General features: G+C 45.3%; 1 pseudogene; it reads left to right on the top strand.

The window, feature by feature from the left end:
- Positions 1-7,118: 7,118 nt before the first annotated feature.
- Positions 7,119-22,466, top strand: LOC116480618 (60S ribosome subunit biogenesis protein NIP7 homolog; annotated as a pseudogene).
- The last annotated feature ends 335 nt before the right edge of the window (positions 22,467-22,801 follow it).

The raw sequence follows: 22,801 nt of genomic DNA on the forward strand, positions 1-22,801 counted from the left end.
GCCACTGCACCTGGCCAGAAGACCCTTTCTTTGGAGCCAAACTTGGATTCACATCTTGGCTCTTCCATTTACCAGCTGTAAGGATCAAGGTGTAGCAGCACAAGCCACAGACAAAATCCCTCAGACAGCAAGTTAAAGAAGGAAGGGCTTTATTTGGCTGGGAGCTTCAGCAAGACTCAGGTCTCCAAAAATGGAGCTCCCCGAGTGAGTAATTCCTGTCCCTTTAAAGGACTTGCAACTCTAAGGGGGTCCACATGAAAGGGTCGTGATCGCTTGAGCAAGCAGGAGATACGTGACTGGGGGCTGCATGCACCAGTAATCAGAACAGAACAGAACAGAACAGAACAGGACAGGGATTTTCACAATCCTTTTCCATACAATGTCTGGAATCTATAGATAACATAACTGGTTAGGTCAGGGGTCGATCTTTAACCAGGCCCAGGGTGCGGTGCCGGGCTGACTGCCTATGGATTTCATTTCTGCCTTTTAGTTTTTACTTCTTCTTTCTTTGGAGGCAGAAATTGGGCATAAGACAATATGAGGGGTGGTCTCCTCCCTTAAAGGTTACTATTTATCTTCAGTTTCCTTTGCTGCGATGGTACTAAAAATACTACTTGTCTCCTAGAGAGGTTGTGAGAATCAAATGAAGTCATATACGCAAAGTGTGTCTGGTAAATTCTGTGTAATAAAGGGTAACTGTTATTGTTAAGATCAAATGTTAAACATACTGCCCTCATATCCAAGTAAAATTGGTGCCAAAAAAATTACACTTTAGGCAGTGGCTCTCGCCTGTAATCCCAGTGCTTTGGGAGGCCCAGGCAGGTGGATCACATGAGCTCAGGAGTTCAAGACCAGCCTGAGCAACATGGCAAAACCTCGTCTCTACAAAACATACAAAAACTAGCCAGGCGTGGTGGTGCACACGTGTAGTCCCAGCTACTTGGGAGGGTGAAGCATGAAAATCACTTGCGCTCAGGAGGTGGAGGTCACAGTGAGCTGAAATAGCACCACTGAACTCCAGCCTGGGCGATAGAGCCAGACCTTGTCTCAAAAACACAAAATTACACTTTAATAAAAATAATAACTAAAATTGTGGAGTGCTGTTTTACCTGTAATAACTGTCCTCCTCTCCTCCCTATTCAGTGATTTTTTTCCATCCTCATACTCAAAGTGAAACCTCCTTAAACAAAACTTAAAAATTATAGTAAATAGTAACATAATAAATGACAAAAACTAATAAAAATAATTTTTTAAATGAAGCTAAATAAGTTTATTTCATCTTATATGACCAAATTTGGAAAATAATGGTAAATGTGCTCTAATTCTTAGAACAAACAATAAATGAATTAGTTTCAGGGGTTTTGGTGCAATTTTCTGCCAACATTACATGACAATACAATAGCAATACCTTCACTTCAAGTTTTATTCTATAGCATGATCATAAAAATAGTCATTTTCACAAAAATATTACAAGATGTCACCCATTTCCTGAAGCCTTTCCTATTCAAGTCATTCTCTTTTGAAGCATCCTGCCACCATTCTTTTCTTCAATTGGTAGTGGACTAATTTAGTGATATCCACATTTTCAATAGCTTTTTCAGAAACCATAGGACTTTTCCAACATCACCCTTTAGAATGTTTCATGAAATCCTGTATTCTTGCATGATTTTTTTGATGTGTTGTTAGCTTGGATAGATGTTGATGTTAAGTCAGGTGGAAGGAAACAGAGCTATTCAAAGGTATACTAATTTTATAACATGTTAGTTATTCAGGAATTCTGCATCCCTAAGCAACCTATCAATTGTTGGAACTGGAATACAAGGCACAACCAAGCTGTATTGTTCCAGTGCTGCCCCCTGGTGACAGATATGAAGAACCGGTCCTCCCTTCACTTCTTTCTCCCTGGAGAGGCTCCCCACCCAGGCTGCATTCTCCCTTTTTTCCTGCCACCACTTCCCCTTCTATAACCAGGACCAGGATTTGTCTTTCATATGAAACCTCTGACTATTTTCTTTCTTTTCTTTTGCTCACAAACCTCTGAAAACTCTTCCTCTTACCTGCCTCCAATTTCACTCTCCATTTAGGTGGCAAAAACAACCTCAACAGAAGCTGATGAACATAAGGCTAGCTCCAGGAGCCCGCCTGTCTGTGTCACAGAACAGAAAAGCCGTATGTTCAAAGTGAAGTTAGAATGAAAAGCATTGCTATCGACCTGGGGGGTCCTGGAAGGTGCCCAGAAGTTCTTTTCAGAACTCTGTGCCTCTTTCTTAATCTTTAAGAAAAACTTTCTCAATACCAGCACTCATAATCAGTCACAAACAATTTCTTTGTTAATCTTTTTATTGCTGCTCTGAGAGGGGAGAAACCTTTGTCCAGGTCATAGGGGTGGCCCTCCTAAGAGACTGTGCTGGAACCGTTGGGGCCCTCTTAAATGAAGGCAGCCATCTTTCCCCCCTCCAAATTGCTTCTTGACATCCCAGTCCGCTGTGCTGTCCAGACTGCAGAGGACCCAGTGCTTACTGGCCTCCCACTCATACCCATGTTGGTTTCTCCCATCATTTGTCCTTCTCTCCTTCCTATTCATTGACTTTTCCACTCCCCAGCATAGCTGCTTCCTGGATTCAAGTTCTGGCAATACCATTTACTAGGTGTGTGTGATCAGGACATGCCACCCTTCTAGGCCTGATATAGTTTGAATGTGTGTCCCCATCAAATCTCATGTTGTATTGTAATCCCCAATGTTGGAAGTGGGGCCTGGTGGGAGGTGTTTGGCTCATGGGGGCAGATCCCTCATGAATGGCTTGGGCCATCCCCTTGGTGACAGTGAGCTTTTGCTCTGTGTTCACATGAGATCTGGTCATTTAAAAGCGTATGGCATCTGCCCCCACTCTCTCTCTCGCTCCTGCTCTTGCCATATGACATGCCTATTCCCCCTTCACCTTCTGCCACGATTGAGAGCTCTCTGAGGCTTCACCAGAAGCCAAGCAGATGTCAGCACCATGCTTCCTGTAAAGCCTGCACGGCTGTGAGCCAATTAAAGCTCTTTTCTTTATAAATTACCCAGTCTTGGGTATTTCTTTATAGCAATGCAAGAGCGGCCTAATACAAGGCTTCAGTGTTCCCATCTTTAAAATGAGAATAGTGACAGTACCAACTTCATAAGATCACAGTGAGGGTTAAATACATTAAGAAAGAACAGGGGTGTGTGTTTGGTGGTGGAGGGGGCAGTGGTACTTGTGGTACTTAGCATCATGGCTGGCACAGAGCTAGCACTCAATAAATGTTAGCCCTTGCTTTTTTAGTTCCTTTGTGTCTTACACCTAGGCTATCATGAACTTGCCAACGAACCCCAGGGGAATACTCCTTCCTTGGCTCTTCATGTGCCAGACTCATTTTCACTATTGCCAGAAGATGTGTTAAGGTAGCAGCAGAGAAGGCATGAACAGCACAGCCTTTGTGGGGGTAAGGAACCTGCAGGATTTTTCCTAAAGAAGATTTAGGAACTAGCAGAAGCAGTTCCTAAAGAAGACTTAGGTTCAGGAACTAGCAGAAGCAGTTTCACCTTGAAACACACTTTTATTTGTTACTTAAAGTTAAGGTAGACTTTTAAATTTCTTCCTTTGTTTATAAATAGGACATGATTATTGAAGAGAATTTAGAAAACCACAGAAAGTTTAAAGATGAAAAAAATCACCTGACTTCCTTTCGGAGATAACCACTGATAACATTTCACAATCTTTTTTACACACGTATATCTCTATGCTTGTTAAAAATAGACTCCTGGCTGGGCGTGGTGGCTCATGCTTGTAATCCCAGCACTTTAGGAGGCTCAGGCGGGTGGATTACTTGAGGTCAGGAATTCGAGACCAGCCTGACCAACATGATGAAACCCTGTCTCTACTAAAAATACAAAATTAGCCAGGCATGGTGGTATGTACCTGTAGTCCCAGCTACTTGGAGGCTGAGGCAGGAGAATCACTTGAATCCGGGAGACGGAGGTTGCAGTGAGCCAAGATCATACCATTGTACTCTGGCCTGGGCAACAGAGCAAGACTCTGTCTCAAAAAAAAAAAAAAAAAAAAAAAAAGACTCCTACCATTCTTCTGTTTTTGTTATACTTTCATGCTTTGCTTTATCACTTAACTTAAATAGTGAACATTTCCCAGCATTCAATATTCATAAAAAATGACTGTACCATAATTCATCATGTAAATGTGCCGTAAGTACTATATATTCTTCTATCATGTCTAATTTAAACAACCCTGGAATGAACACTTTTATCAGAAATCTGTTGTCTTCAATTCTGAGTACTTCTTCAGTATTAATTTCTGGAGGGGGATTGCTGGGGTTAGAGTGGATTACCCCACTTAATACTCTTTATACATACTGCAAAACTTTTGCAGAAAGGTTGTACCAATTTACAATCCCATCAGCAAAGTCTGAGGGACCTAAAAGGGCTACATCTAGTCTCTTGTCCTGGAGACACAGCCCATCAGCTTCTGAGTGGAGGTTGTGAAGGGCTGCTCACCAGAGCATTCGAGAGGGATTCACACTGTTTCCTGTTGCTTATTTTCAAGAGAACCTCAGGTGTATTAAAGAGGTGTCATACTTCAAATGACTCCTGTGATCTGACACTACATTAAATTTCTCCACCATTTTTTGTTTTTAAAGACAGGGTCTTGCTCCGTCACCCAGGCTGGAGGGCAGTGGTGTAATCATAGCTCACTGTAACCTTGAACTCTTGGGTTCAAGTGATCCTGCCACCTCAGCCTCCTGAGTTAGCTGGGACTGCAGGCACGTGCCACCACACACAGCTAATTTTTTATTTTTTATACAGATGGGATCTCACTATATTGACCAGGCTGGTCTCGAACTTCTGGATTCAAGCGATCCTCCCACCTTGGCCTCCCAAAGTGCTGGGATTACAGGCTTGAGCCACCGTACCCAGGCTCCACCCTCTTTTTTAGTGAAACCCCAAAGGCCCTAGCACTGAAAGTGGTCAGCATGTGGAACAGCCTGAAACCCACCATCACTACCTCATTATTAGCTGATGCAGCCCCTCATGTGTTACCTGCAAACATTAATCACAAAAGTAGTTGCTTTTTACTCATTTATTTCTCATCTGTGTTCCTCACTATAATATATGTTCCACAAGGGACCACATTATCTTATTCATCACTGTAAGCCCAGCACCTGGCCCTCTGCCCAGTATACAGCAGATGCTCCATCAATATTTGTTGAATAATCAAATGATTCGTCTTTGTCCCTCAAAAAGCTACCTATATCACATGTGCTCCCAAGTTTACAAGAGTTTAGGGCTCACTGCAACCTCCGCCTCCCAGGTTCAAGCAATTCTCCCACCTCAGCCTCCCAAGTAGCTGGGACTACAGGCACGTGCCACCACAAGCAGCTAATTTTTGTATTTTTAGTAGAGACAGGGTTTCACCATCTCTACATTACAACAGATGTAAATGTTTAATAGTAACTTAAGATATGGCCAGTTATTATATCGTCAAGCAGGATGTAAGTTTCATAGCTGGCATAGTCATTTTGTCAACAAAATCCACTGTTACTCACAACCTTCCCTATTTAGAAAGTCACTGCGAGGAGACCCCCAGCATGAGGCAATAGCTTCGCAGCTGTTCACCGGAGCGTGTCACTGAGTTGGAGTTTGGGGCCAGCTTAGAACTCACATATTGGCCAAAGTAATACACCTCTGGGATTCCAATTCTAGAGGAATTTTTTTTTTTTTTTTTTTTTTTAACTAAAAAGTAAACTTCAATGTCGAAAGTGCAAACTTGGGGAAGACAGAAAAGATCACACATAAGGCTGTCACTTCACACTTGGAAGGTTGCACAGCAGCCAGGCATAGGCTCTCCTTGCTTCCCAGTCAGTTGGGCGGCCCGGCAGAGGCACTCCTCACTTCCCAGACGGTTGGGTGGCCGGGCAGAGGCACTCTCTAGAGGAATATTTTAACCTGTCCAGTTGGAACCAGCTCAACTGTTCACAACCCTGTGTGTCTAGTGCAAGCTATTGAGAGAATGGGTCACTGTCACTTTAAGTTTGAAGTGCCCAAATTAAATATATTTTCATGAGGGGTGAGTGTATTTTCATGGTGTACGTACAGTGTAGGCACCAAACTACCCGGGCTTGACTCTCAGCCTCTCTCTTACTAGTTATATGACTCTGGGTAAATTCGTTAATCTTGCTGTGCCTCAGTTTCCTCATCTGGAAAACAGACATACTAACCATGTCTACCTCATATTGTTTTCAGGAGGATTCATGGACTAATACATGTAAAACACTTACATTGGTCCTCGCACAGAGGAAGGATGAATGAATATTCACCATGGTCATTACTGCTGTCCCCTGGCCATCATCCTTCCTTGTGACATTACCTTCAACCCCTCCATCCCCGTCCCCTGCTCTTGCTCCTGCTCTTCCTTCTCACCTCTCAGACTGTGGTCATGCAACAATAAAGACCTACTGGACTAGCTGGATGCCGGAGACTGTGCTAAGTGTAAAGGACACAGTTTGCCCTTTCTTCTTAGAGTCCAGTACATGAAACAGACAAGAAGTCAGGCAGCTTCAAGGCAGTATGCTAAGAGCTAGGGTGTGGGTAGGCGTGGCCTGCCATGAGGGCACCTGCCCCCCATGTGGCCAGAGAGGTCTTCCTGAACAGAGAAACCTGGCAGGTGAGCAGAAATGAGACAGCTGAGGGGGTGAAGAAGAGAATTCCAGAAAGGGGGAAGAGCACACAGAGGGGCCTGGAGGCAGGAGAGCCAGTAACACCAGCTCAGGGAATTCAAAAGAGCTCATTCTGACTGGAAAAGGAGTCAGGGAAGGTGGATGGGGTGGGGAGTTCTGAGCGGTGATGATGTTGAGGCCAGCAAGGCCGGATGATTAAGGAGTCTGAGGCCTTAACACAATCTCCCAGGTCTCCCTGTTCCAATGGGGAACACCCAAAGGATGTTGAATAGGCGAGTGATATGATTATTTTTCCATTTCAAAACCATTCTGGCTGCTGTCTGCAGACTACATCACATGGGGTTAAGAATGGAGACATAAAGACCAGTCAGGAGGCATTGGATCTAGGCAGGATGGTGGCCTGATCCAGGATGTCAGCGGGAACTGGGGATGGAGAACAGACAGGTTCGTGAGCTATTAGGAGGAGCTGTGAGGCTGACTTGATGATGGACTAGATAGTGGGCAGTGGAGCCCTGACCCTGTCCCAGGCCCTGAGCTCTGGCACTTGGATCCTGTGATGCCACCAAGCCTGTCTTCCTATCTGCAGCCTCACCTGCCCCCGTATGCCCCTTGCCTGGCAGCCTGGCATTCTGCTTCCCCGAATACGATCCTAAACTGGTCCCCTCTGATCCCACCAGGATTGCTCATCATTGGCTTGGGCACCTCTATGCTCACCTGGGAACACAGTGGCTCCCCACCTCCCTTGTCATTCAAACACCTGACCCACCCATTGCTCCCTCCACCTGGATGTGTCTTCCCTGCTCTTCGGGACCTAGATCCTTCTTATCCTCTGCTGAACCATCACCTCCTCAAAGCAGGCTTCCCTGGGCTCCCTGACTATGCTCTTCCTTGGAACACTGACGATTTGTCTGTGTTTGTGGAGTTTCTGCAGTTTCTGCCTGTCCCCTGCGTCCCCCATAACATATACCCTTTGAATGTCAGTCCAGCAGGACACTGCTGCCTTGCTCTCCATTGTCTCCCAGGCATCTAGTGCCATGCCTGACACGCGCTGCTGCTCCACACACCATTGTGGAATGAGTAATGAGTGAAGGAAGCACGCTGTGTCCCAACCATCAGTCAGAGCAGCTCCTTTCATAGTCCAACCTTGCCTGCCTCTCAAGCTTCATCTCCAACCTCACCCCTACACACATACACTGCACACACACACACACACACACACACGCGTGCGCACGCGCGCACTTCAGGCTCTATGACGCCAATCTGACTACAATTCCCCACTGCCAAACCTTTGCACACATGGGTTCCCTCACAGCCCTCCCATCAGCCCAGTCCACCCCTATGTATCCTCCAAACCCCAGCTCAGACATGACCTTTCAGGAAGCCTTTCCTCACCAACCATCACAACTAAGTTACTCTCCTCTCTCCCTCCGCTCCCTCTGTACCCCATCATTATTGCACCTGGAGGTCACCATGAATTTGAACTCTCTGCACGTGTCTCCTAGTAGACTTGAGATTAGATCCAATCTTTCAGCTCTGGAACCACAGACCCCTCAGGGCTTCTGGGAGAATCATGCACTGTTACCAGGGTTACATCGCCCCCTCCTCTCTCTTCAGAAAGACCTGCCCACCCTCTCAAGGCCCTCATGCCAGCAGCCTTCTGCTCTTAGACATGAAGCTGACTGATTTGTCCAGCCTTGCCCTTGTCCTTCCACAGCCAGGGGCAAGAGGCAAATTACAATTCTGCTTCCTCTCCTTTCATCCCCAATATTTTTTTTTTTTTTTTTTTTTTTTTGAGATGGAGTCTCACTCTGTCACCCAGTCTGGAGTGCAATGGTGTGGTCTCGGCTCACTGCAACCTCCGCCTCCCAGGTTCAAGCAATTCTCCTGCCTCAGCCTCCTGAGTAGCTCGGACTACAGGTGCATGCCACCACACCCGGCTAATCTTTGTATTTTTAGTATAGATGGGGTTTCACTATGTTGGCCAGGCTGGTCTCGAACTCCTGACTTCGTGATCTGCCTGCCTCAGCCTCCCAAAGTGCTGGGATTATAGGCGTGAGCCACCATGCCTGGCGTCATCCCCAATATTTTCATACAAATAAAAGTAAATGCAGGCCTGGCACAGTGCTTCATGCCTGTAATCCCAGCATATTGGGAGACCAAGATGGGTAGATCATTTGAGGTCAAGAGTTTGAGACCAGCCTGGCCAACATGGTGAAACCTCATCTCTACTAAAAATACAAAAATTAGCTAGGTGTGGTGGTACACGCCTGTAGTCCCAGCTACACAGGAGGCTGAGGCAGAAGAATTGCTTGAACCTGGGAGGTGGAGGTTGCAGTGGCCCAAGATTGTGCCACTGCACTCCAGCCTGGGTGACAGAGCAAGACCCCCATCTCAAAAAAAAAAAACAATTAAATGCACAGATGGATATCCAAAACCAGAAATCAATAATGATGGCTTCTTCTGGAAGGTGGGGAACAGAAACATGGGGTCTGAGGAGGGAAGGAGACTTCTCTCAACATCCTTTGTCTCCTTTTAACCAGGAGAATGCATTAGTGCTTATTGCATTGTAATTGTAATAACAAAGTAGTTACTAAGCCAGAAATACATGAAGGGCAGAAATCCTTAACAAGGAAGAGGTACCACGTTGGGGCTTCAGGGAGCATGCAGCGGGGATGGGGCCACACAGGCTGGGAAGAGGCTGCATTTGCACATCTGCCTCCTCTTCTGCCCTGCCCTTCTCCACCCCATCAGGAGGTGAACAAGTGGAGACCTCCTCACCCACAGCCAAAAAAAAAAGTGAGCCATCAACTGTATCTTCCTGACCCAGGAGTTACAGATGGGGCAGGAGAAAAAGCTTACACATCCATAAATAACGTGTCCTGGGGACTTACTATTCCAGCACCTGGGCTCCAGGACTGCCTCAGTGAAGGGCTCAGTGAAGTATGTGCCTTTATAGGCCTTCCATGGATGCAGAAGTGCAAACAGCTATCCACATGCCATGCAAGGCACCCATGATGGAAACACGTGCCAGGTACAGATGTGGGTGGAGAAGAGGGTAAAGCCTTTTTTTCTTTTTTTTTTTTTCTTTTGGGATGAAGTCTCGCTCTTGTCCCCCAGGCTGGAGTGCAATGGTGCAATCTCAGCTCACTGCAACCTCCACCTTCTGGGTTCAAGTGATTCTCCTGCCTCAGCCTCCCGAGTAGCTGGGATTACAGGTGCCTGCCACCACACCCGGCTAATTTTTTTTTTTTTGTATTTTTAGTAGAGATGGGGTTTCACCATGTTGGCCAGGCTGGTCTCGAACTCCTGACCTCAGGTGATCCACCCACCTCGGCCTCCCACAGTGTTGGGATTACAGGTATGAGCCACTGCGCCCAGCCGGGTAAAGCCCATTTTTTCTGACTGCAGCATCAACTGGCCCACCTCTGCCCACCAAGGACCCAGAGCCAGAAAGGCTCAGTTCGTGGCTACCTGAGGGCTCCAGGACACGCAGTCCATTCATCAGGGCAGTGAGTCCAGGGACCACTTGGCAATTGGTACCACCCCTTCTCCCAGGAGAAAGGGAGAAAAGAAAGCCCTTCGTGGGTTAGAAAGCAGGTTGCTTTTCTCCCCTCTCTCCTTTATGAATCTAGTTGTTGAACCTACCTTTGGCTGTTGTGTCTCTCCATAATTATGCACAAGGCAAGAGAAAGCAACAACTGTAACTTGAGACTCAGCAATTCAGTTTAACCACCCCAAATAACTGACAGCGCGGATATAAAACATCCCGCAACAATGCCGGCCCAATGGCTATTACGGTGATTTACTCTGGACCACATGAAGTTCAGCGGCCGGGGAAGAGGGCAGAGCCTTAAACAGGCTTTCATGCCTGTGTCATAAATTCAGATCATTGCTTCAAAGGTGGTGCCAAAGTGCTGGTAACCCAAAGTCAAGGGGCCTAGGTTTTGTTTTCCAGGGCAAAGGGACACCATCAATGATGGGAGAGTTCTGCAGAGGTGACCCAGGGATGGGTTCCCCGCCACGTCTTCCCTAGCTTTGTCTCTTTGGCCTAGAAGAAGAGGCATAAAAGGTGTCAGCAGCCCCAGTGCTCAGTAAATCACTGGGTGTGAATCAGTGGGGCTGGGTGACAGCATTAGGGGGTCTTTTCTCCTGGAGGCCAAGCCCAGAGGGCCCCATACTCGGTGACCCCATCAATGGGTCATCAGGCCTTGCTCAGTTACAGAAGAGACCTCTTCCAGGGTTGGAAAGAGGTGATGGGAGAAGAGTCCTCAATTCCCACAAAGAAATAGCCTCAACCCACTGTTTGGGTGGGAATTAAAGGAAAACGTGACATGCTGATACTGACCACTTAATAATCTCTAACATTTAATGAGCTTGGGCTTTACGCCAGGATTAGTGCTACTGGGGGAAAAAAAAGATTTTGTTTCAGAGCCAAAAAGACCAATGAGAAAAAGAAGTGTATATATTATATTTGAGACAAATATTAGTCATTCATCAACAACAGCTACCATCTATTAAGAGAATACTTTACCCCAATATTTATCTGGAGAGGGAAATATTATAACTGCCATTTTGCAGGAAACAGAGGTTAAGAAACTGATCCACAATCTTACTGCTAGTTACACCTAGGTATATGCGTGCTCTTTTATATGACATTAGTATATTTATTTCATATTTTAAATTTAGAATTGGAAGTCCTTTACACTTAGTGATTAGATATTTTGAAACATGAAGAACAACTGTGTTGCAGGATACAATGGCACATGCCTGTAATCTCAACACTTTAGGAGGCCAAGGCGGGAGGATGGCTTGAGCCCAGGAGTTTGAGATCAGCCTGAGCAACACAGCGAGACCCCTATCTCACAAAACAAAACAAACAACAACAAAAGAATTGTTTTAACTATTTTTAAGCATTTCTGGAAAAGAAATGTCTTTATTTTATTGGATGTAGTAGAGAAACCATTTGGCACAACAACAGCCATCTGTAGCATGTTTCATAAGTCGGGAGAGTTCAGAAACAGTCCATGACCCAGGAAGGCCCAGTGGTTCAGGAGACCTGGGGTCTGATCCTACCCTGACACTCACTTGCTGTGTTACCTGAGTCAAGCCCCTCCCCTTTCTGGGCCTTGGTTCATCTTCGAAGGTAAGGAGGCCGATTTCTCAGGTTCCCTCCATCCCAGCCCTGAAGCTTGGGATATAATTGGTGCAGTCTGAGGGCAGGCTGCCACCTGGACACCCCATCCTGAGTGATACGAAACAGAATTTTCCCAGAGGAGTGGAACCAAGAGGGCTACATTGTTCAGGGCCCTTTGTGCATTCTCTTGCCTGGCTGTGCTTGTAGAGCTAGATTTGTGCTGTCTTCAGGCCCTGCAAGAGTCTTGGCTTTTATGTAGCAGAAGCTTCTGCCGCGAACACCACCATAATGGCCTGGTCCAGGGATGGCAAATGGGTTTTCTCTCGTTTGCACAATGGTAGTCAGGGTCCAGTCAGGGGACAGAAATCACACCGGCGATTTTAATAGTCAGCACTGAACATGAGGAATTGTTAGCTAGGTATCCAAAACGGCATAAACAGAACCCTAGGGTATCATGGAGATGGCAACTATGGAAAGCAGCTCCACCCACACAGCCAGAGCCCAGAGGGAAGTATTGAAACATGGAAGACTGGAAAAGGCAAAATTCAGATCTCTGAGGAAGAGGCTGGCAGGCTGGTGCCACTGTCTTTGAGGGGCACAAGGAGGGTGGTGTCACAAATTTTTGAAAAACTACAAACTGGCTCAGCTTTTACCACAAGAAGAAACTGCTGTTGTCTGGAAGGACAAGCATTGCCTGGGTGATGTGCACAGGAACCACAAGCAGATAGGAAGGAGGGATGCCGCTCCTCCTCTTCCTCCTCCTCTTCCTCCTCCTCTTCCTCCTCCTCTTCCTCCCCCTCCCCTCCTCCCCCTCCTCCTCCTCCTGCCTGGTTGCTTTCCTCTAGCTCCCCCTGGTGGGCAGAGTCGCAGCCCCAACATCACAAAGCGGGTATGGAAGGGTGAGTTTGGAGCTGAGAAGCATGCTTGGGCTGACCACCTGGCCCAGCCACCTTCTCTGGGTTTGGTTGTAGCTTCCTGGAGTGCAGCACTGAGGCTTATGGGGCCTCTTCATGTTGTGATAACTTGATGATGTCAGCCATAAGCCCAGAAAAGAGAAGTGGTGGCATGAATGCCACATATTAGCCCTTTCTCTGGTGACTAAATTACCCACCACAGTGAGCGGGAGAGGTGAGCACCACTTCCTGACTTCTAAGGGCATGGACAGCTGAGCCACAGAGCCAAGATGATAATCAACAGATTCCTTCCCCTTCACCTCCCTATCCAGCTCTCACTTACCTAATGTCCACAATTAGGTCATGTCCAGAATCCGAAAGTAAAACATAAACCCTTTACCCAGTGATTTCCTAGGAAATGTGGACTAGAGCAAGAAGGATAGTTGAAAAAGAGGCATGCCCCTGGCCACCGCACTCTCACAGCCAAAGATACTCTTCTCCTAGGACCCTGGAAGGGCAAGAGTGAGGAATGGGAACAGATCCAGACAGTAGCGTGAGCCAAGCACTCCCCAGGAATTCAGCCCAGAAAAGAGTCAGTCAGAAAGCTGGCAAGGCTTTGGATTCAGGCAGCCATGGGTTCAAGTGTCAGGTCAGCCACTTTCTTTGTGTTTATAATTAAGAAACATACCACCTCTGTCCCTAAATTAGGTAGACAAGAAACATAGATTTGTATGTTTTTTTTTTGAATTTCAACTTCATTTCTATTTTGCTGATAAGAAATAATAATTCTAGTCTTTTCCGCGGGGTTTTCAGGAGGATTTCAGTGGTGTGGCAGAGCTGGCTCGTGTGGTTCACAGGAGCAGATTGCATGCTCCCTTCCCAGTTCTGCAGAGAGCTCATGTTGGTGTCCTGAAATCCGCCACAGTAGGAGCTGCACTACCAATCAGCAATGTTCAGTTTTGGTTTTTGGAGACCCAGATCACTACTGCACCACAGATCCCCTTCTCTTCCCAGGGCCTGCATCAAGGTTGGGAGGTGAGAAGAGGTGGAGGGTACATTTGGTAATGGAAAAGGGTCCTTCCGTTTTCAGCCAGGACTTCACACAGATCAGCCCCAAGATGATGCTTGCTCTTGTCTGCAAAGCATCTGCAATGCTGCTCTCATTCCCTTTCTGTGCCACCTTTGAACACAGACACTCTGCCTGGCTGTTGTTGTTCCCTCCCTGGACACGCACTGGAAAGCACTTCCCTTGCAGCTCTGATGACAAAAGAGAGCTCTCTGCTCTCCTCACTCATTCCTAGCCGCTCCTCCTCATCCTGAGTGTGAATAAAGTCCTTTTTTTAAGTGTGAATAAAATCCTTCCCTCCTCGCCTTCCTCAAATACTATTATTAATGTTTTTATACTTTTGGAAACAAAACACCAGGAAATTCTGTCTCATATCTACCTTGAGCTCAGGAGCACGGTGCAACTCTCTGTTTGAATGGGAGAAAGAGGAGGAGGGAAATACTAGAAAGGAAAATATAGCAAAATATAGGTTAATATAGCAAAAATTTCTGTCCATAAATACATTCCATAATTCTGAGCTTTTCAGTTGTTTTTTTTTCCCCCAATAGCTAATCGCATTCTCACACTTCTCTGTTGAGGTTGGAAGGGCAAATAATGTCAGTAAATGATCTGTACAGTGCCTAGCACATAGTAGGTCCTCAATAAATGGTGGCTTCTTTCACCTTCGTTGAGGCTCTGCACGAAGACAAGATTCAGTGGGGATAGAAAGTGAGAAATGTGTGCCTCATCCTTCTTTCCCTTGCATGGTGGCAGGGACTGTGGTCCATTGGTGATCCATTGGGTTGGTCATGTGACCCCTCCTTTGGGCTTTGAGAAGCAGATACCGGTACAATAATAACGGGTAAAAAAAAAAAAAAAAACCCACATACTCAATTAACATGAAATGTCCTCTTAGGTGAAGCAGAAAGACTGATGGACTATTTGAGAAGTGGATAAAACAAGGAATGCTCCCTTGGAGCATGGCATCTTGGCAAGCCACCATCTTCTTGGATGGTTTCCCCTCAGTCCCTTTCCAAGCCTTCCTCTTGCCTGTTATTCCAACTCTACAAGTTTCACCTGGTCAGTCTCATCCATAATCACAATTGCCATGCACCTCCCCACACCATCCATTGATGACTCCAATTCCATTCTTCTCTGCCCTGAACACCAGATTATATTTGCAGCTCTCTTTTGAGCATTTCCAACAGATTCCACAGATACCCCCACACTCAGTACATTCCATCTTGAACTCTTCATCTTCCTCCCTCTCCTGACAGTGACCATCGTCTGCCATCTCCATCCTAGTGAAGATTACTTCCACCTCTAGTCATCCCAGGCACCTCATTCATGCTTATTTCTTGTATCAGTTGATTCTAAGTTCCTATGGTTCTGCTCTTTAATCACGCCTGCCTCTGTAGCCCTTCTGTCCAGGCGCATTAGAGCAGCCCTTATTTCTCACAGGGACACCAAATTCTCCTACAAATTCCTTTCTCTGCCCTCCTGTCTTGGACCCTTCAATCCAGCCATCACTGCCTAAAACAAATCTGAATGTATTAAAGCTCCCTATTAAGCGACTCCCTATTACCCATGCACTGAAGTTAGAACTTGACAAGACACTCATGGCTTTCCAGGATCCAGAGATAATGCCCCGAACTTCAGCCTCATCTATTTACTCTTCTCACACTGCCTATTGCCTGCTCCAGACACACTGAACTATTGATGCTTTCTAGTTCCTTCTGCCTATGGCACCACTTCTCCTTTTGCCCCAGTAAGCCATACTTATTTGTACAACTCCATCTCTAGCACCTTCTCTGTGAAGCCCTCCTGGATTCCCCATCTCTTTGATGAAATTTGATAATTCCCCACTTGAGTCTACTTCTGCCCCTTTTTTGGGGTTTACCTTTACCTTCCCACAGTACAATTCTTTCTTTTATACATCTGTTTTCCCCTCTACTCCGGGCTCATCGAGGAAAGGGAACATGTCTTAATCAAGTTGTTTTCTTATATATATAATAAAAGCCCTCTGATAAGGGGGGTGCAAATAGAATTATGCTGTTGTAAGGTGATTTCATCTGTAAATTAGGAAGGCAGAAGTTTGAAGTGTCAGGGATGAAGTGTGATTATGAAATGTGAGGTAGTAAAATCCATTCTAAACGGTTTTGGATAAGATTGGGATGCATACTATTAGCCCTAGAAACCACTTAAAATATTTTTTAATGTATAGCTAAGAAACAAATAGAGGAGGCTGGGCACGGTGGCTGACGCCTGTAATCCCAGCACTTTGGGAAGCTGAGGCAGGTGGATCACCTGAGGTCAGGAGTTTGAGACCAACCTGGCCAACATGGTGAAACCCTGTCTCTACTAAAAATACGAAAATTAGCTGGGCGTGGTGGCAGGCTCCTGTAATCCCAGCTACTCAGGAGGCTGAGACAGGACAATTGCTTGAAACTGGGAGGTGGAGGTTACAGTGAGCCAAGATCACACCATTGCACTCCAGCCTGGGCAACAAGAGTGAGACTCCATCTCCAAAAAAGAGAGAAACAAATAGAGAAAATAGGCTTGGTGCAGTGCCTTAAGCCTGTAATCCCAGCACTTTGGGAGGCTGAGGAGGGCGGTTCATTTGTGGTGAGGAGTTCAAGACTAGCCTGGCCAACATGGTGAAACCCCATCTCTACAAAAAATACAAAAAAAATTTAGCAGGGCATGGTGGCACACGCCTGTAGTCCCAGCTACTGTTACTGGGGAGGCTGAGGCATGAGAAATGCTTGATCCTGGGAGGTGGAGGTTGCCATAAGCTGAAATCATGGCACTGCACACAAAGCAAGACTCCATCTCAAAAAAAAAGAAAAAGAAAGAAGCAAATAGAGGAAATAAAATGGAATATCAAAAAATATTTGGTGGTTGGGCATGGTGGCTCACGCCTGTAATCCCAGCACTTTGGGAGGCCGAGGCAGGTAGATCACTTGAGGTCAGGTGTTCGAGACCAGCCTGGCCACTGTGGTCAAACCTCGTCTCTACCAAAAAAAACAAAAATTATCTGAGCATAGTGGCATATGCCTGTAGTCCCAGCTATTTGGGAGGCTGAGGCAGGAGAATTACTTGAACCCAGAAGGCAGAGTTTGCAGTGAGCTGAGATTGCACTACTGCACTCCTGCCTGGGTGACAGAGCGAGACTCTATCTCAAAAAAAAAAAAAACTGGTTAACCCAAAAGAAGGCAGACAAGGAGCAACAAAGAAGAAAAAACTGAATAAACAAATGGAAAACAAGTAGCAAAATAATATTGGGTTGGTGCAAAAGTAACTGCAGTTTTTGCTGCAATTACTTTTGTACCAATTTAATAGATTTAAACACAGCCATATCAAAAGTTACTTTCAATGTAAAAACTGCAAATTGAAAGGCAGAGATTGAGGCCTGGCATGGTGGCTCACACCTGTAATCCCAGCACTTTGGAAGGCCAAGATGGGAGGATCACTTGAGCCCAGGAGTTTGAGACCAGCCTGGGCAACATGGTGAAACCCCCTTCTCCAAAATATGCACACAAAAAATTAGCCAGACGTGGTGGTGCATGCCTGTAGTCCAAGTGGATAAAAAGTAGAACCCAAATATATGTTATCTACAAGACATAAAGGTTCATTATGAAGACACACGTAGACTGAAAACGCTTGTAGCTTTATTTGTAATAGCCCCAAACTGAAAACAACCCAAATATACATTCAACAGACGAACAAATCATGGTATATCAACAAAATAGAATTTTACTCAGCAGTCAAAAGGGACAAACTGTACTACAGCTATCAGCATGGAAAAATCTCATAAAAACATTAGGCAGAACAAAAGACTTCAGATCCAAAAGAGTACATGCTGCATGATTCCATTGATACAAAGTTCTGGAACAAGCAAAGCTTATCTACAGTTAACGAAAACAGTGGTTGACTAAAAGAGGAATTGACTCCAGATAGATATGAGGAAACTTTCTAAGGTGATAGAAGTTTACTTTCTTGATTGTGATGGTGATTATACAAATGTGTTCATCCGACAAAACTCATTGAGCTGTATACTTAAAATGTGTGTGATTTAAGGTATGTAAATTCATACCCCCAAAATTTGATTTTTTTAAAAAAAGAGGATGAAAATGTGCAACGGTTAAGCCACTGTGGAAAGCAATTTGGCAGTTCTTCAAAAAGTTAAGAATAGAATTATCATATGACCCAGCAATCCCACTCCCGGCTATATTCACAAAAGAATTGAAAACAGGTACTGAAACAAACACGTAGGCACGCATGCTCATGGCCACAGCATTCACAATATCCAAAAGGTGGAAACAACCCAAATGTCCATCAGCAGATACATGAATCAACAAATCGTGGCATATACATTAAAGGAACTCAAAATAGTGCACCCAAAACCAAAAATCTGACATATTTTGAGATAGCTGTTCAGAGGGCCTGCAAACAGAAGTAGGCCTGCAAAGCTGCCTTTTGTGGAAGAGACTAGCATCTGTAGAGAAAATCTGCACAGATGCAGCCAGGCTTTTTCTGAGGCCTTCCTTTGTCTAATCTAGGAAAGATTAACTGAGAGTCTGCCACCTTTAAAAGTCTGGAAGAGCCAGGCGCATTGGCTCATGCCTGTAATCCCAGCACTTTGGGAGGCTAAGGTGGGTGGATCACCTGAGGTCGAGAGTTCGAGACCAGCCTGACCAACTTGGATAAACCCCGTCTCTACTAAAAATACAAAACTAGCCGGGCATGGTGGTGTATGCCTGTAATCCCAGCTACTCGGGAGTCTGAGGCAGGAAAATTGCTGGAACCTGGGACGCGGAGGTTGCAGTGAGCCGGGATTGTGCCACAGCCTGGGCAACAAGAGCGAAACTCCATTGAAAAAAAAATAAAAATAAAAAAATAAAAAATAAAAGTCTGGAAGACACACTTGCCATCTATTCTCTCTGAGGACTGCTACCTGTGAAGTTTCATTTACATTACAAGACCACGTATGCTAGCCACGCCTCCCCTTCTCCCCCTCCCATAACCTGTTTTGCCGTAATCCAAGCCCTTATTCTTTCTGCAACCTCAAGATGTTGTATAAGCTTCTGAACCCTATTGAGGGGTTGGGGTAATTACTTTGTGGTTTTCTCCCATGTGCACATTAATAAATCTGTGTGCCTTTTCTCTTATTAATTTGCCTTTTGTCAGCTGATTTTTCAGCAAAATTTCACAGGGCAAAGGAGGAGTTTTCCCTTGGCCCCTCCAACATAGAATGAAAGAAATATCATTTGGCAATAAAAAGGAACGAACTACTGATACATACTACAGCATGGGTGAGCATTGAAAACATTATGCTAAGTGAAAGAAGCCAGACACACAAAAAAATCACATATCGTAGGATACTATTTACATGAAATATCCAGAATATTTAAATCCATAGAGAAGGCACAGGCCAAGGACTGAGGGAGGGGTAATAGGTTTCCTTCTGGCGTGATGAAAATGGGGACTAGACAGAGGTGGTGGTTGCACCACATTGTGAATATACTAAATGTTCCCGAATCGTTTATTTTTCAATGGTTACTTTTACGCTATTTGAATTTCACGTCAATAAAAAGAGATTTATTTCTACTTCCAACCAAGAAAGAGTAACGGGCCGGGTGTGGTGGCTCATGCCTGTAATCCCAGCACTTTGGGAGGCCGAGGCGGGTGGAGCACAAGATCAGGAGTTCGAGACCATCCTGGCTAACACGGTGAAACCCCATCTCTACTAAAAATACAAAAAAAAAAATAGCCGGGCGTAAGTGGTGCATGCCTGTAGTCCCAGCTACTCGGGAGACTGAGGCAGGAGAATGGTGTAAAACCCAGGAGGCAGAGCTTGCAGTGAGCCGAGATCGCGTCACTGCACTCCAGCCTGGGAGACAGCGAGACTCCGTCTCAAAAAAAAAAAAAAAAAAAAGAAAGAGCAACAGAAACCAGATTTACCCCCACGCCTGAAACAACCAAAAAGAATGGACAAAATATATGCAACAGTAGTTTCCAGGACACTTGGTAGCAGGCAACAAACGACAGTGATCTCTGAGTGATAAGGAACAAATGACGGGAAGCCTATGACCGCCCCAGCTTACGGACTTGAAAGAGTTTCCAGGCCACAGCACACGGAGGAGTAATTCAAGCAGAATCCAGCAGACCCCTCAATCGAGGAGACACAGCTAAGAGTCTGGAAAGACCCAGACGGTAAGAGGAATATAATAACTATAGGAATATAAAATATCTTATTAAACAAAAAAAAACAAGATGTAACTCAGAATGTCTGGCATCCAATTAAAAATTACCAGGTATAATAAAGAAGCTAAAAAATATGATCCAAAATGAGGAGAAAAATTACCAGTTTCAACCAACCCAGAACTAATGCAGATGTCCGAATTAGCAGAGATAGACATTAAAACAGTTATTATAACTATATTTCATGTGTTCAAAAAGTTAAGCAGAGACAAGGACGATAATACCAGAGGGCTGGGAGAAGACACGCAAACTGAACTTCTACAGACGCAGACTACGATGTCTGAGGTGAAAAATAGTATGGCCTGGGTGCAGTGGCTCATGCCTATAATCCTAGCACTTTGGGAGGCTGAGGCAGGCGGATCACTTGAAGTCAGGAGTTTGAGACCAGCCTGGCCAACATGGTGAAACTCTGTCTCTACTAAAAATAACAAAAATTAGCCAGGCATGGTGGCACGTGCCTGTACTCCCAGCTGCTCAGGAGGCTGAGGTGGAAGGATAGCTTGAATCTGGAAGATGGAGGTTGCAATGAGCTGAGATCACGCCATTGCATTACATCCTGGGCGACAGAGCAAGACTCCATCTCAAGAAAAACAAAAAGGAAAAAAAGATACTGTGGATGGGATTAATAGTGAATGAGACATGCAGAAGAAGAAAATAGTAAATTTGAATAGATAGCAATAAAAACTACCCAAAATGAAACAAAGAAAAGAGAATTTTAAAAATGCAAACAGCATCAGTGAGCCATGAGATGACTTCAAGCAGTCCCCAAAGCAGAGGAAAGAGAGAAAGGAAAAAATAATTGAAGAGAATTATTGGCGGCTGGGTGCGGTGGCTCATGCCTGTAATCCCAGCACTTTGGGAGGCCAAGGCGGGCAGATCATGAGGTCAGGATATCAAGACCACTCTGGCTAACACGGTGAAACCCCGTCTCTACTAAAAATACAGAAAATTAGCCGGGCGTGGTGGCAGGCTCCTGTGGTCCCAGCTACTTGGGAGGCTGAGGCAGGAGAATGGCATGAACCCAGGAGGTGGAGCTTGCAGTGAGCCGAGACTGCACCACTGCAGTCCAGCCTGGGCGACAGAGCGAGACTCCGTCTCAAAAAAAAAAAAAGAAAATTGTTGGCAAAAATTTTACAAAATTTGATGAAAAGTATAAATCCACAAATCCAAGGAGCTCAACAAACTCCAAGCACAAGGAATTTGGAAGTACATTATAATCAAAATGCTCCCAACCAGTGTTAAAGAGAAAATCTTAAAAAGCATTCAGAGGAAAAATGCTTTTTTTTTCCTCTGTACAGAGAAACAGAAGTAAGGACAGCAATAAATGTCTTGTTAGAAACAATCCAAAAAAGTAAGACAGTGGAGCAGTATCTTTAAAATATTGAAATAAAAAAAACTATTAATCTAAAATTCTCTACTTGGTAAAAAATATCTTTTAAAAACAAAAGCAAAATGAAGAATTTATTAGGCAGACAAAAGCTGAAAGACTTAATTAGAACAGACACACATTACATGAAAGGTGTTTTTTGTTTTTTTTTTTTTTTTTCCAGACAGAGTCTCGCTGTCGCCCAGGCTGGAGTGCAGTGGCGCGATCTCGGCTCACTGCAGGCTCCGCCCCCCGGGGTTCACGCCATTCTCCTGCCTCAGCCTCCCAAGTACCTGGGACTACAGGCGCCCGCCACCACGCCCGGCTAATTTTTTGTATTTTTAGTAGAGACGGGGTTTCACTGTGTTAGCCAGGATGGTCTCGATCTCCTGACCTCGTGATCCGCCTGCCTCGGCCTCCCAAAGTGCTGGGATTACAGGCGTGAGCCACCGCACCTGGCGAAAGGTTTTTTTTAAAAGTTCAGGTTTCCCTGCCAATGGGGCATGAGGATCCGGTCTTCCATTCTAGTGGGAAAATGTGGACTTGGCTGAAGAGCAGGCCCATATAATGTTTGAGAAGATCATGAAATACATCAGGGAGAATCTGCTGCCGCTTGACAGGCCCAACGGCACCTACACTATGTGAGTGAGAAGATTCTGAAGTTGGCTGCCAGTATCTCCAGGGACAAGCTGGTGTTGCTGGGAACCTGCTTCGGAAAATTCACTAAGACCCACAGGTTTCAGTTGCACATCACAGCTCTGGATTACCTTGTACCCTATGCCAAGTATAAAGTGCGGATAAAGCCTAGAGCTTCTTCCTGGAGCAGATCAGTCCTTCCCATATGGGAACCATCTGTTGAAATATGGTCTGGGTTGAATCACCGAAAAGACTTCTCAGTACCAGGCAATGGTGGTGTACTCCATGGCAGACACCTTGGGTTTTGGGGTGGCAGGAAAATCTACACAAGACTGCAGAAAAGTGGACCTCCTGGTGATTGTGGTATTTCATCATGCAGACACTGAGGAATATGTGAGACATGAAATGACATTGACTTAAAACGAAGTCAAGGCCTCACAGCTGTGTGGAAGGGCCAAGCTTTGTTCCCTGTGTTTGTGTAGACTCCACTATCATGTTGAACTCTGTCAACACTGTGACCTCTTCAGGGACTCCTCTGTTTACTATTCTCTCTACCACTGACAGATGCAGGCTGGATTCTTACTGTACAGAAATGGCTTTAAAATGGAGTTTCAGATCTTTGTGTCTGCACTAAATAGAATGTTCTGTTTTGTACTTGAATCAGAGGGCTTCTTGTTCTGAATAACAGGTTCAAAATCATTGGAACCGAGGACAAGAATATCTGTGATAACACTTTGTTTTCCAAACTCATAAGA

Source organism: Hylobates moloch, unplaced genomic scaffold (assembly GCF_009828535.3).
Source record: "Hylobates moloch isolate HMO894 unplaced genomic scaffold, HMol_V3 SCAFFOLD_3, whole genome shotgun sequence".
In the NCBI taxonomy this organism is placed as follows: Eukaryota; Metazoa; Chordata; class Mammalia; order Primates; family Hylobatidae; genus Hylobates; species Hylobates moloch.